This window comes from Procambarus clarkii, chromosome 71 (genome assembly GCF_040958095.1).
Source record: "Procambarus clarkii isolate CNS0578487 chromosome 71, FALCON_Pclarkii_2.0, whole genome shotgun sequence".
NCBI classification, from domain to species: Eukaryota; Metazoa; Arthropoda; class Malacostraca; order Decapoda; family Cambaridae; genus Procambarus; species Procambarus clarkii.
Window position 1 is genome coordinate 4510726 of NC_091220.1, and position 14787 is coordinate 4525512.

Below are 14787 nucleotides of genomic sequence, written 5' to 3' on the forward strand. Positions count from 1 at the left end.
ATGTGAGTCAGGAGGTGCAGTAGAATCATGTGAGTCACGTGGTGCAGTAGCCTCATGTGAGTCACGTGGTGCAGTAGCTTCATGTGAGTCAGGAGGTGCAGTAGCCTCATGTGAGTCACGTGGTGCAGTAGCCTCACGTGAGTCACGTAGTGCAGTAGCCTCATGTGAGTCACGTGGTGCAGTAGCGTCATGTGAGTCACGTGGTGCAGTAGCCTTACGTGAGTCACGTGGTGCAGTAGCCTCATGTGAGTCACGTGGTGCAGTAGCCTCATGTGAGTCAGGAGGTGCAGTAGCTTCATGTGAGTCACGTGGTGCAGTAGCCTCATGTCAGTCAGGTGGTGCATTAGCCTCATGTGAGTCAGGAGGTGCAGTAGCCTCATGTGAGTCAGGTGGTGCAGTAGCCTCATGTGAGTCAGGAGGTGCAGTAGCCTCATGTCAGTCAGGTGGTGCAGTAGCCTCATGTGAGTCAGGAGGTGCAGTAGCCTCATGTGAGTCATGTGGTGCAGTAGCCTCATGTGAGTCAGGAGGTGCAGTAGCCTCATGTGGGTCAGGTGGTGCAGTAACCTCATGTGAGTCAGGAGGTGCAGTAGCCTCATGTAAGTCACGTGGTGCTGTAGCCTCATGTGAGTCACGTGGTGCAGTAGCCTCATGTGAGTCAGGAGGTGCAGTAGCCTCATGTGGGTCAGGTGGTGCAGTAACCTCATGTGAGTCAGGAGGTGCAGTAGCCTCATGTAAGTCACGTGGTGCTGTAGCCTCATGTGAGTCACGTGGTGCAGTAGCCTCATGTGAGTCAGGAGGTGCAGTAGCCTCATGTGAGTCAGGAGGTGCAGTAGCCTCATGTGAGTCACGTGGTGCAGTAGCCTCATGTGAGTCACGTTGTGCAGTAGCCTCATGTGGGTCACGTGGTGCAGTAGTCTCATGTGGGTCACGTGGTGCAGTAGTCTCATGTGGGTCAGGTGGTGCAGTAGCCTCATGTGAGTAAGGAGGTGCAGTAGCCTCATGTGAGTCAGGTGGTGCAGTAGCCTCATGTGGGTCAGGTGGTGCAGTAGCCTCATGTGAGTCAGGAGGTGCAGTAGCCTCAGTGTGAGTCACGTGGTGCAGTAGCCTCATGTGAGTCAGGAGGTGCAGTAGCCTCATGTGAGTCAGGTGGTGCAGTAGCTTCACGTGAGTCACGTGGTGCAGTAGCCTCATGTGAGTCACGTGGTGCAGTAGCCTCATGTGAGTCACGTGGTGCAGTAGCCTCATGTGAGTCACGTGGTGCAGTAGCCTCATGTGAGTCACGTGGTGCGGTAGCCTCATGTGAGTCAGAAGGTGCAGTAGCCTCATGTGAGTCACGTGGTGCTGTAGCCTCATGTGAGTCAGGTGGTGCAGTAGCCTCATGTGAGTCAGGAGGTGCAGTAGCCTCATGTGAGTCACGTGGTGCAGTAGCCTCATGTGAATCACGTGGTGCAGTAGCCTCATGTGAGTCAGGTGGTGCAGTAGCCTCATGTGAGTCACGTGGTGCAGTAGCTTCATGTGAGTCAGGAGGTGCAGTAGCCTCATGTGAGTCACGTGGTGCAGTAGCCTCACGTGAGTCACGTAGTGCAGTAGCCTCATGTGAGTCACGTGGTGCAGTAGCGTCATGTGAGTCATGTGGTGCAGTAGCCTTACGTGAGTCACGTGGTGCAGTAGCCTCGTGTGAGTCACGTGGTGCAGTAGCCTCATGTGAGTCAGGAGGTGCAGTAGCTTCATGTGAGTCACGTGGTGCAGTAGCCTCATGTCAGTCAGGTGGTGCATTAGCCTCATGTGAGTCAGGAGGTGCAGTAGCCTCATGTGAGTCAGGTGGTGCAGTAGCCTCATGTGAGTCAGGAGGTGCAGTAGCCTCATGTCAGTCAGGTGGTGCAGTAGCCTCATGTGAGTCAGGAGGTGCAGTAGCCTCATGTGAGTCATGTGGTGCAGTAGCCTCATGTGAGTCAGGAGGTGCAGTAGCCTCATGTGGGTCAGGTGGTGCAGTAACCTCATGTGAGTCAGGAGGTGCAGTAGCCTCATGTAAGTCACGTGGTGCTGTAGCCTCATGTGAGTCACGTGGTGCAGTAGCCTCATGTGAGTCAGGAGGTGCAGTAGCCTCATGTGGGTCAGGTGGTGCAGTAACCTCATGTGAGTCAGGAGGTGCAGTAGCCTCATGTAAGTCGCGTGGTGCTGTAGCCTCATGTGAGTCACGTGGTGCAGTAGCCTCATGTGAGTCAGGAGGTGCAGTAGCCTCATGTGAGTCAGGAGGTGCAGTAGCCTCATGTGAGTCACGTGGTGCAGTAGCCTCATGTGAGTCACGTTGTGCAGTAGCCTCATGTGGGTCACGTGGTGCAGTAGTCTCATGTGGGTCACGTGGTGCAGTAGTCTCATGTGGGTCAGGTGGTGCAGTAGCCTCATGTGAGTCAGGAGGTGCAGTAGCCTCATGTGAGTCAGGTGGTGCAGTAGCCTCATGTGGGTCAGGTGGTGCAGTAGCCTCATGTGAGTCAGGAGGTGCAGTAGCCTCATGTGAGTCAGGTGGTGCAGTAGCTTCACGTGAGTCACGTGGTGCAGTAGCCTCATGTGAGTCACGTGGTGCAGTAGCCTCATGTGAGTCACGTGGTGCAGTAGCCTCATGTGAGTCACGTGGAGCAGTAGCCTCATGTGAGTCACGTGGTGCGGTAGCCTCATGTGAGTCAGAAGGTGCAGTAGCCTCATGTGAGTCACGTGGTGCTGTAGCCTCATGTGAGTCAGGTGGTGCAGTAGCCTCATGTGAGTCAGGAGGTGCAGTAGCCTCATGTGAGTCACGTGGTGCAGTAGCCTCATGTGAGTCACGTGGTGCAGTAGCCTCATGTGAGTCAGGTGGTGCAGTAGCCTCATGTGAGTCAGGTGGTGCAGTAGCCTCATGTGAGTCAGGAGGTGCAGTAGCCTCATGTGAGTCAGGTGGTGCAGTAGCCTCATGTGTGTCAGGTGGTGCAGTAGCCTCATGTGAGTCAGGTCGTGCAGTAGCCTCATGTGAATCACGTGGTGCAGTAGTCTCATGTGAGTCACGTGGTGCAGAAGCCTCATGTGAGTCAGGTGGTGCAGTAGCCTCATGTGAGTCACGTGGTGCAGTAGCCTCATGTGAGTCAGGTGGTGCAGTAGCCTCACGTGGTGCAGTAGCCTCATGTGAGTCACGTGGTGCAGTAACCTCATGAGAGTCAGTTGGTGCAGTAGCCTCACGTGGTGCATGTTACGAACCCGGATTCAGCGTCCGAGCCTGGAGCAGTGACAAACACGCCATCTGTGGGTCAGCTCCCGAAACCCCCGCCAAACGAACGACGACACCTAGTGAGGACAGCGTGTACTGGCCTCGAGGACCAGTTTCCAGTCTGGTTCAACGCTCAACACCGCCGCTCCTGACCTCTGGTGAGGTGGTGCTCCGACGACAACGCCATCTATGGAGTGGATATGTCGGGCGTTTGTATCTGAGCCTGTGAGTGTGGTGTATTAGTGTCCATTATTGATGACGTGTCTGCTTACAGAGCCGACCTGGGACCACTGTGTTGAAGGTGAAGTCAGTCTACCCGAGGCAGCCAGTCTCCATACTGTGAAGTTTGCTGCAGCTGTTGTGACGTCGTCCCCCCGGAAGAACACTGTGGTGTGTTAAGCCTGCCAGTGGAGTGGCAGTGGAAGGATTTACCCGGGACCGACGGTTGGAGACGATAATCCACTGGGGTATTGAGGACAGGAGGGTGATTGGTGATATCACACGAGACTCCTGTCTAGGGCGTACCCCTTTTATCGTTCGTGGAGTGGCCGTACCAGCCTTGGTGGCCCAGTACCTGCCAGCAGACCTGCTGGACGTGTGGTTGACGGCCTCCACGACGGTGCCCCCAGTGGACCTGTGTTTTGGCTGACCTGTGGCCAGGGTAGGCTCGGCGTTCCAGAAGACACGTCTTGAGGCCACGAAGAAAGCACCGCGGACTCAGCACCTTGCTTCTTAATCAAGAGTCTTCAGCAGAAGACCAGATTGTGCACGATCCCCTTGTATAGTGTTAATACCCTCCCCTTGTGCACGTCTATTATTTTATATATTTAAATGGTGATGGTGAAGATTATAATATATTAAGTTTTTACCTTTCTTTCCCTACTCCCTTTAAGTTACTTGCGTCACGGATCGCATCCCTTGATAGCCTCTACTGGCTTGGGGCCGGATATATATCTTCCTCTAACTACATCAGAGTAAGAACCCCGTTGCGTCCCGAGAGGGCCGTAACAGTGCAGTAGCCTCATGTGAGTCACGTGGTGCAGTAACCTCATGAGAGTCAGTTGGTGCAGTAGCCTCACGTGGTACAGTAGCCTCATGTGAGTCACGTGGTACAGTAGCCTCATGTGAGTCACGTGGTACAGTAGCCTCATGTGAGTCACGTGGTACAGTAGCCTCATGAGAGTCAGGTGGTGCAGTAGCCTCACGTGATGCAGTAGCCTCATGTGAGTCAGGTGGTGCAGTAGTCTCATGTGAGTCACGTGGTGCAGTAGCCTCATGTAAGTCAGGTGGTGCAGTAGCCTCACGTGGTGCAGTAGCCTCATGTGAGTCAGGTGGTGCAATAGCCTCTTGTGAGTCAGGAGGTGCAGTAGCCTCATGTGAGTCAGGAGGTGCAGTAGCCTCTTGTGAGTCAGGTGGTGCAATAGCCTCTTGTGAGTCAGGAGGTGCAGTAGCCTTATGTGAGTCAGGAGGTGCAGTAGCCTCATCCCAGCAAACACAAATCATCTACACAACGTTCGCCTATCTCTTGCCATAGGTGTGGGAATGATTTGCATTGAGAATGGTGCAGGAGAGCCTTTGAGAAACTTTTACTCAAAAAATCCAAACACAAAGGTTTAATTATAAATTGTTTTTCTACAATTATTTTCTTCCAAATGTAAAACAAATAGTTTTTACATGTTTAAATATAAAATTTATGGTGTTTTTTTGTAAAATTCATTAATAAATTGTGAATGATATATATTGGCTGAGTGAAACCTTTATAATCCATTTAGTTATAATTTGAACAGAAAAAAGTATTTTTCCAAATTTTCTAAAAATTGCTCTTTTTAACACAATTTGACTCCTTATACATTCCACTAAACACTATATCATGTTTAAATATATAATTTATGTATTATTCTCTAAAATAATTTATATAAATTATATAAGTTGCTGGAAAGTGGTGTTAAGGATTTTGAAAACATTTTGTTGTGTTAATATGTTCTTATTAACTATGTCTCAAGTTCACAGTTTATCAAACAAGAATATTAACATTCGTCAACTCTTAAAATCTTATGTTATCTTGCTGGTGCAAAAAAGGGTGAATCTTTAGGAACAGCTATAGTATCTATATATCACAAATGGTGTTTTCCCTAACTCAAACAATGTAGGGTTTATTATTCTACACATATTTCTAATGACTCTTAGATGTTTACATTCTCTGAAGTATAATTGTGAAGGCTGTGTCCATCACTCTCAACACAGATTCTTAAACTCGTCTCTGCAGGTTCAACTATATAATTAGTTTCCATTTTGAATTTCCATGGACATTTGTATCCAAAATGAAACCAATGTGGTTTCCTTCAGCGCCTTCAGCCAGCACATTTGCTCATTCATTTCCACAGATTCCAACAAGGTAGGGGATTTACATAAATTTGTATATTCATATTGTTATATATTAAAAATATGAATGCAGTTCAATATGATAAGACAAATACATGAGTTTATGATAAATTCGTTTTCTGTGATATACCATTGATATGCTCTTTTTTTCTTTAAACGGCAGACTAAACTAAAGTGCTCACATCAACAGATTTGATGTATAAATGGTCAACGCTCAACAGAGTTAGTATAAATGTATTAGTATAAATCTTACTTGTCTCATTGTTAATTCACATTCAATGTCAACTTGTGGTTTTGATGTGGCACGTTTGGCCAAGACACCCCACCCCATTATGCACCCCATACCCATCTTGTGGGCGGTTGTGGAAAGGGTTACAGAGGCACATAATGGGCTCAGGGACTGAACCCCACAATTCATTTAGCTAAGCAAGTTACAATCTTGATGAGCTAGTTACAAAATTCAATATAAGTCATCACATCAACAATGGGTTCGAGATCGACCTCAAGTACAGGTTCTAAATTAAGCAACTGACATATGTGGAGAGCTAGTATCAAAATTTATATGTTTGTCCTGCACACCGTCCCCCATCCAGTGGGCAGCGGTGGATAGGTTACAATCACTTAGTTGTTATCTACAGTTAGCAAACTGGGGATATTTGGCTAAAATTTCTGGTAGCAGATCATTTTGAATGAAATATTGACACATCGCTGGAACATTGGTTATAGAATTGTCTCTAAATTCATGTATCTTTTCGCACTCCATCACATAGTGACGGAGGGTGTGCGAATAATTTTGTTGACACAGTTTACATTTGGTCAGGTCTACATCAGCAGATAATGAGAATTCCCAGAGATACTTGTAACCGAGTCTAAGCCGAGCAGTAGTAACATCTAGAAGTCTGCTGATTTTATTGGATGATCCATAGATGTGTGGCTCCTCTTGTATGATATGTATGATAGATGGAATTACTAGTTCCAGTTTCTAGGCAGGCGATGAGTACTCACAATAACCTTAATTAAGCGTCAAAACAAAAATGTGTATACTCTTTTTACTCTCCTGACCTTAGTTCTCGAGCTATGTATTTCATTTTGGTACCAACGTGTTCGCAATAACATTCTCTAGAAGAAAATCAGCAAAAACGGTCACCAAAAGTTATATGAATACCAGCACCCAATAAATACCTACGTAGATGACTCGCCGTGAGTGCCCAAGAGCAACAAAATGTTTTTACTCTTGGGATTGTTATCACTTCCACACTTGTCCTACAGCGTTAATTTTGGTATCAATGTACTCGCAATGAAATTCCCAACACGGTGATATGAATATAAACGTAGAATAATGGTCGCTGCCCACCCGCAAGAGTGTGGGAAGTGGCGGAACTGTTACCCAGTATTGGTGACAAGACGACACATGGGCGATACAGTGCTTTGAAAGTTTATAATTATATCACTGTCCTGACATTATTATTGTATGTACGTCATTCATTTTTGTGCCAATGTTTTCGCAATAGAATGTTCTATGAGCCCGTAGGTAAAAAAGAGCAACAAAGCGTAAGATAGAATAGCACCATATATAAAACAACGCTGGTACATATCAGTGAGCGTCAAACACACACGAAATGTGTGTGTTTGATGGTGGTCAAACGATGTTTGATGTGTTTGATCAGGTGATGTCCTGATCCGCATAATTAAAGTATGAATTATGTTGAGAAAAAATAAGAAAAAAGGGAAAAAACAGGGGTGGGAGAAACATGACAGAAAAAGAGTAAAAATACAATTTGGTCAACAAAACAGCATTGTTTAAAATAAAAGATATGGATTGACATTTTGGGGGTTAGGTTGGTAGGTTACATTGAGTTAATTAGGTAGTACTTAGTGTTTATCTGTTATAGATAGGAGCTGCCTGGTATGGGCCAATAGGCCTTCTGCAGTTACCTTTGTTTTTATGTTTTTGCCCTGTAACCTAAATGGTTAGAGAGGCACATATATGGGCTTAGGGACTGAACCCCACACTACATTTAGCTAAGCTGGTTACAATCTTGATGATATAGTTACAAAATTCTGTATAAGTCGTCACATTATCAATGGGTTCGAGATCAACCACAATTTCCTGAATAGATATAACAAAGGGGATATTAATAGGGTATTAAAATTGTCAACACAAGATAGAACACGAAACAATGGGTATAAATTGGATAAGTTAATTTTAGATTTAGGAAAGACTTGGGTAAATACAGGGTCAGTAACAGGGTTGTTGATTTGTGGAATTTTTCTTAACTTATAAATTTATCTTTATTTATCTTAAACTGGTTGGGAGAGGTACAGTTTTTAACATAATTGGGAAGGTCATTCCACATTCGAGGTCTCTTGATTTGTAAAGCATTTCTAGTTTGACTAAGTCGTACTCTTGGAATATCAAATAGGTATTTGTTTCTGGTGTGGTGCTCATGGGATCTGTTACAACCTTCTAGGAAGCTTTTAAGGTCAGGATTGACATTACAGTGCAGCGTTTTATATATATAAAATACACATGAGAGTATGTGCAGGGACTTAATATCTAACATATTCAGAGATTTGAGTAAGGGGTCCATATATACTGCCCGGTTGCCTGAAATGCTATAGGCCTACATAGTGGCTTTAGGTATTGTATGCACTAGCTCTATCTATAAATCCAACATTATGTTTGTAAATCAACTATGTATGTATGAAAAAAAATGACTAATACGTTCGGCGAATGACTTTGACTTCAACTTCACTTTGACTTCGTTCATGTCATCGTATTTTCCGTAATATATAAAGGTTATGACAATGCAATTATATTATTGTGTGCAAATAAGTTTGAAATTTCATGTACCCTAAAAATATTAAAATAAGAATAAGAATAATTAAATAATTGTTGTAGTAAATTGTCACACGTTCATCATACGCAAACGAACACACAGTTTGGAGCGTCAGTACAAGACCGCCGCCATTTTAAAACACGGCTTCGAATGTAAGTAATGTTTTTCTCGTACTAACACTGTGTTATACAATAGATTTGGTCTTGAATTCACAAATTTAGTTGTTACATCTGACAGAGTATGTTAGACGGTGTAATGCTGGTCCATGTTAACGTATTTGTGGGCTTGGTTGGTTTAAATGTGGAGGCGAGGCCTGGCAGTGCTGGTGTATGTGGAGGCGAGGCGAGGCCTGGCAGTGCTGGTGTATGTGGAGGCGAGGCCTGGCTGTGCTGGTGAGTATGTGGAGGCGAGGCCTGGCAGTGCTGGTGTATGTGGAGGCGAGGCCTGGCTGTGCTAGTGTGTATGTGGAGGCGAGGCCTGGCTGTGCTAGTGTGTATGTGGAGGCGAGGCCTGGCAGTGCTGGTGTATGTGGAGGCGAGGCCTGGCTGTGCTAGTGTGTATGTGGAGGCGAGGCCTGGCTGTGCTAGTGTGTATGTGGAGGCGAGGCCTGGCAGTGCTGGTGTATGTGGAGGCGAGGCCTGGCTGTGCTAGTGTGTATGTGGAGGCGAGGCCTGGCTGTGCTAGTGTGTATGTGGAGGCGAGGCATGTACAACACTCCCCAATAGGAAGAAAACCCACTGGGTTCTAGGCTAGGTTAGGCTTATCTGTAATAATTGAATTAAGCCTAGCAAAGCCTAGAACCTAGTTCAGTAATTTAAAAAATGTTGTAACTTGAAAAATGCCATTCAATACATTACACAATTTAAATATTTTCAGGCAATCAACACAACCCTCATGTTGGCTAACCCTCTCTCATGTTGGTCAATAATTTAATTATTTTTTTATGGAGTAATCTTTGCTGTTGAAATGTAGTCTTTTTGAGACTACATTTCAAATGTAGTGTGTGTGGAGGCGTGTATGTTAGGTATTACCTAATATACACGGTGTAATATATCTATCTGTGTGAAATAGATTAAATCCATTTATTTGATATTCAGCTAATAGTTCTGTATTTTCTACATTCATCCATGTTTTGGTAAGTGCAATAATATGTATTGTTTCATTGCAGATTAGAGATTCAAGATAGTTCTAGATTTCCGAAGTACTGAAACGCGCGCCATACAGGCTTGGTGGATCTAGGTGCAAGGTAAAATTATTTACATTTACTTTTGTATTTATGTTTTGTATTTATATGCATATATGCATTTATATGCATTATTCTATAGAATAATAGATCTCGTAATAATTTTGCAAAAATAGTGGCATTTACTATTTTTAAAAGATTATTAAAAAATTTACTGATATGGTGCATTCGGAAGGGCGAAGAGGGAGAACGGCCTGTTGACATAGCTCGGGTGCAGGGGGGGGGGGGTTGTGTAAAAGCCTGGTTTGTGCCTCGGAGAGGCTATGGGATCCAGTAAGTTCAGTAGAACTTCGGTTTCAACCCTTTTACCCTGTTGTAGCTCAGTCGATTAAGGCAGTGTCTGGGATGCTCCCGGACGCAGGTTCGAATCCTCGTCACGGCCCTTGTGGATTTGTTCATTTGATGCATCACGTTATTGTGATCTGTGTGTGTAATTCTTCACTTGCTACAGCAACAGGAATGTGTGTGTATGTATTTGTGTTGTTGAATATGACCGAAAGTGTAAGATTAATGATTCTAACACAAATCGTCTGAATATTTGTTTTTCTTCACTGTCGAGAGTAGTTAAAAAAATTTACTCGAGTTTATTTTCACACTTTATTTATGGTCCTTAAGTCCCTCTCCTTAATGCTGCTGCTGTTTCTCGCATCTTTGCATCGCTTGTATGTTTGGGGGTTTGGCCTCTTGCTATATATTGATTCCATTTGTGTGTGTTTGGGTCTCAGGCCCTCTCGCAATTTCTGTTGAACAAACCCCTTTTCCTAGTTCTGCATCTCTCCTTTGGTACAAATTTTGTTGTGCTTTTATCATATATTTCACAAAACTTGACATACATTTCATTTACTTCATGTCCTATCAGCAAGTGTTTGTCAAATTCTTTAAGGAAAGTTTATCATCCTGATTGCAGATCTCTAGCGATATTATGTCAACTTCTTGTGGATTCGCAATCATTATTTAATTTACCTTTAGGTGTTCTTTAGGCAACACTGTACCTCTCCCAACCAGTTTAAGATAAAAACTAAGTACTAACTAATTAACTCAATGTAACCTACCTTACCCCCAAAATGACAACCCATGTCTTCTATTTTAAACAATGCTGTTTTGTTGACCAAATTGTATTTTTGTTTTTTTCTGCAATGTTTCCCCCCCCCCCCCCACCACTCTACCACTACATTGAGTTTAGTAGCTCTGTGCACGTCAGGTGCTGTTTAATATACAGACCTACTCCTCCATTTGACCTAGTTTCTCTATCACATCTATATCACTTTGTGCTTTAGCCCTGGTGGAGCTTGGTCCACCAGGCTGTTGTTTGGAGTGGCCCGCAGATCCACATACAGTCTGCATATGATATACAGTCTGTTGATCAATTAAACTACAGTAGTTAGTTTTTATCATCCGAATGCACCAATATGTGTTCATTCTTCCCAGATGAAGGAACTAGGTAATATTCATCATCTGAATGCACCATCTGATGCTTTAACACACTCATGATACACGAGAGGTTTAAAAAACTTTTAAAACTTTTTGACCTATGTATTTAAAAGCAATTCTAAAGTTAAAAAGTGTAGCATAGGCCCCTCGCAGAATGTTCTTAATATGATCCTCAGGTTATAGTTTTCTATCTAAAACCACCCCTAGATCTCTTTCTTGATCAGAATTCTTTATAGATCTCAGTGGCTCGATCATAGAAACTGCTCTAAATCCTTGTTGGCCTGGATTGTGGAGGTCATTGGTCTCTATAAAACTAGTAATCTGACTCCTGATCACTCTCAAATAATTTTATTATGTGGGATGTTAGTGCAACTGGTCTATAATTCTTTGCCAATGCTTGTGTTGTGTTGTGTTGTTTTGGTAGTGATGTGCAATGTGTTGTTTTGGTAGTGATTCGTCCAGTTCTGGTAGTAGTGCGGTTGTTGTGTAGTGTAGTACTTGTGTGCTTGTTAATGACTTGTATTCCAGTCTTGTGGGTATCTCCTTTCCCCTACGGGCCAACTGCTTTGTTCTTACCTAGCATTTTGCTTTGTTTGGGTATGAATGTTTGTGTGCCGTATATTTTGCAAAATTTGCCATATATCTCATTATTTACTCCTCTGCCTAGCAACAAGTCTGTCTAATTATACTCATTAACTGTTTTTCAAAGTTCCCCATAGTGTCCTTTATTGAAATCGAGTTCATGAACCGTTTCAATGTTCTTATTTTCTTCTAGATTATATCTTAAAGTATATTTAAATGTTATTGTTATTATTGTTATTAAATGTTATTGTGACATTGCATTGCAATTGAGCTATGTTGTTTACCATACCGTTCATTTCGTGAGTATAAGTATAGATGCCACACTTGTGACAGGTAAAACCATGCCTTTTTTGAAAAACAGCACCGTCTGTTGCACGTAAGAGCAACCCACACTATATTATGTTGCGATATTATTTCAATATTTCCGATTGTATTGATAATTTGAATTTTCATAGATTTCAATTTATTTTCATTTCGATTTAATAATTTTGTGTGACATTGCATTGAAATTGAGCTGTGTTGTTTACCATACTGTTCATTTCATGAGTATAGTTTATTTTTTTATTTTTTTCATTTCATTTTTTTAGCTGTTCTTATTTTTCAGTGATGGGAATATCAGATCATTTGATGTTCCCAATTTTCTGATGGAAGCATCAGACCATTATAGAATGCATCGGATGAGGTAGTTTGGAATGGTGGGGAGGACGAGAGGGGGGTATGGTGGGGAAGACGAGGGGACAGAGGAGAGGGTAATGGTGGGGAGGACGAGGGGACTGGGGAGTTGGGGATGGTGGGGACAGGGGAATGCTGGGGAGGACAAAGGGACAGGTGAATGGGAGATGGTGGGGGAGGAAGAAGGACAGGGGAGGGGAAAATGGTAAGGAGGACGATGGGACAGGGAAGTGGGAATAGTGGGGATGATGTGGGGACAGGGAAGTGGGAAGGACGAGAGGACTGTGGAATGGGGAATAGCAAAGTGAATTATAATTATATATATTAATTAATTCTTATAAATTTCCAGAAGCCTGTATCAACACCCACACTAATGCAACTGAAAGAGATGTTGAGACAAGTATTGCTGATATGTTGAAGAACGCCCCAAACAAACTCGGTGGAAACAGATACAAGGTAAAGTTTGCCAATTTGCTGTAGTCTAATTCAATTTCTTTTTAGTAATCTTCGAGAACATTTATGCTATGAATAAGATAAAATAATGTAACTGATTTTGATTTATTTACTATTTATTATTTATTTACCGTTATTAGTATAATAGATCTCGTAATAATTTTGCAAAAATAATGGCATTTACTATTTTAAAAAGCTCGGGTGCAGGGGGGGGGGTTATGTAAAAGCCTGGTTTGTGCCTCGGAGAGGCTATGGGATCCAGTAAGATCGTCCTTCCTTTCCTCCCTAGAATCTGGATGTAGCAGGTGCTCAATTGTCAAAAGTGAAAAATTGGTTTTGTCTTCCGAATGCACCATTTCTGTAAATTTGCTAATAATCTTTTAAAAATAGTAAATGCCATTATTTTTGCAAAATTATTACGAGATCTATTATACTAATAACGGTTTGATAAAATACAGTAGACTGCCTACTGGTTTTACCTGTAATAAGGTTTGATACAGATGATTATGATTATGGTTTTGGCCTCCACCACCCTCTCACCTAACTTGTTCGTTCCATGTCTACCACGGTTTTGTCTTCCGAATGCACCATTTCTGTAAATTTGCTAATAATCTTTTAAAAATAGTAAATGCCATTATTTTTGCAAAATTATTACGAGATCTATTATACTAATTACGGTTTGATAAAATACAGTAGACTGCCTACTGGTTTTACCTGTAATAAGGTTTGATACAGATGATTATGATTATGGTTTTGGCCTCCAACACCCTCTCACCTAACTTGTTCCAACCATGTCTACCACGGTTTTGTCTTCCGAATGCACCATTTCTGTAAATTTGCTAATAATCTTTTAAAAATAGTAAATGCCATTATTTTTGCAAAATTATTACGGGAAGGACGAGAGGACTGTGGAATGGGGAATAGCAAAGTGAATTATAATTATATATATTAATTAATTCTTATAAATTTCCAGAAGCCTGTATCAACACCCACACTAATGCAACTGAAAGAGATGTACAAATTACATCAAAGAGATTAAACTATTATACTAATTACGGTTTGATAAAATACAGTAGACTGCCTACTGGTTTTACCTGTAATAAGGTTTGATACAGATGATTATGATTATGGTTTTGGCCTCCACCACCCTCTCACCTAACTTGTTCCAACCATGTCTACCACGGTTTTGTCTTCCGAATGCACCATTTCTGTAAATTTGCTAATAATCTTTTAAAAATAGTAAATGCCATTATTTTTGCAAAATTATTACGAGATCTATTATACTAATAACGGTTTGATAAAATACAGTAGACTGCCTACTGGTTTTACCTGTAATAAGGTTTGATACAGATGATTATGATTATGGTTTTGGCCTCCACCACCCTCTCACCTAACTTGTTCCAACCATGTCTACCACGGTTTTGTCTTCCGAATGCACCATTTCTGTAAATTTGCTAATAATCTTTTAAAAATAGTAAATGCCATTATTTTTGCAAAATTCCTGAATATTGTCAAAATGACGGAAACCCATATGTCAAAAACACATGGAGATATACCAATCCTGGAAGACATTCTTCCATCCCCACTTGAAACTGTTGAGCAGGTGGAAAGTCTGTCACATGAGCTAAAAGTTAACAGTGAATATAAAAAGAGTATGGTAAGTGTTGCTTAATTCTTTTAGCCTGAGTATGGTAAGTGTTGCTGAATTTTTTTAGCCTTGTACATATGTCTTTTGATTAGTTTTTTTGCAGATGAAGGAAGGTGGGGTGGCACATAATTGATTGTTCAGTGTTATGTTTAAGGTACAAATAAAACAAAAGCAAAAGTTACTCAAATTCGTTGATTTTTGTAATAGTTAAGAAGGAAAATATTTTAATGCTATTTATTTAATACAGTTGGAAATTAGAAAATCTAATGTTGAGATTGAAAGATATATATTATTCTCTATT

The 14787-nt window shown here is 42.3% G+C and overlaps 1 long non-coding RNA gene across 1 annotated transcript in view; it reads left to right on the forward strand.

The window, feature by feature from the left end:
- The first annotated feature begins 9625 nt into the window (after window positions 1-9625).
- Window positions 9626-14787, forward strand: part of LOC138356314 (uncharacterized) — a 6317-nt gene continuing 1155 nt past the window's right edge. The window contains exons 1-2 of the long non-coding RNA XR_011224347.1: window positions 9626-9703; window positions 12735-12841. This is a non-coding gene — a long non-coding RNA (uncharacterized lncRNA). The remainder of the gene's footprint in view (window positions 9704-12734; window positions 12842-14787) is intronic.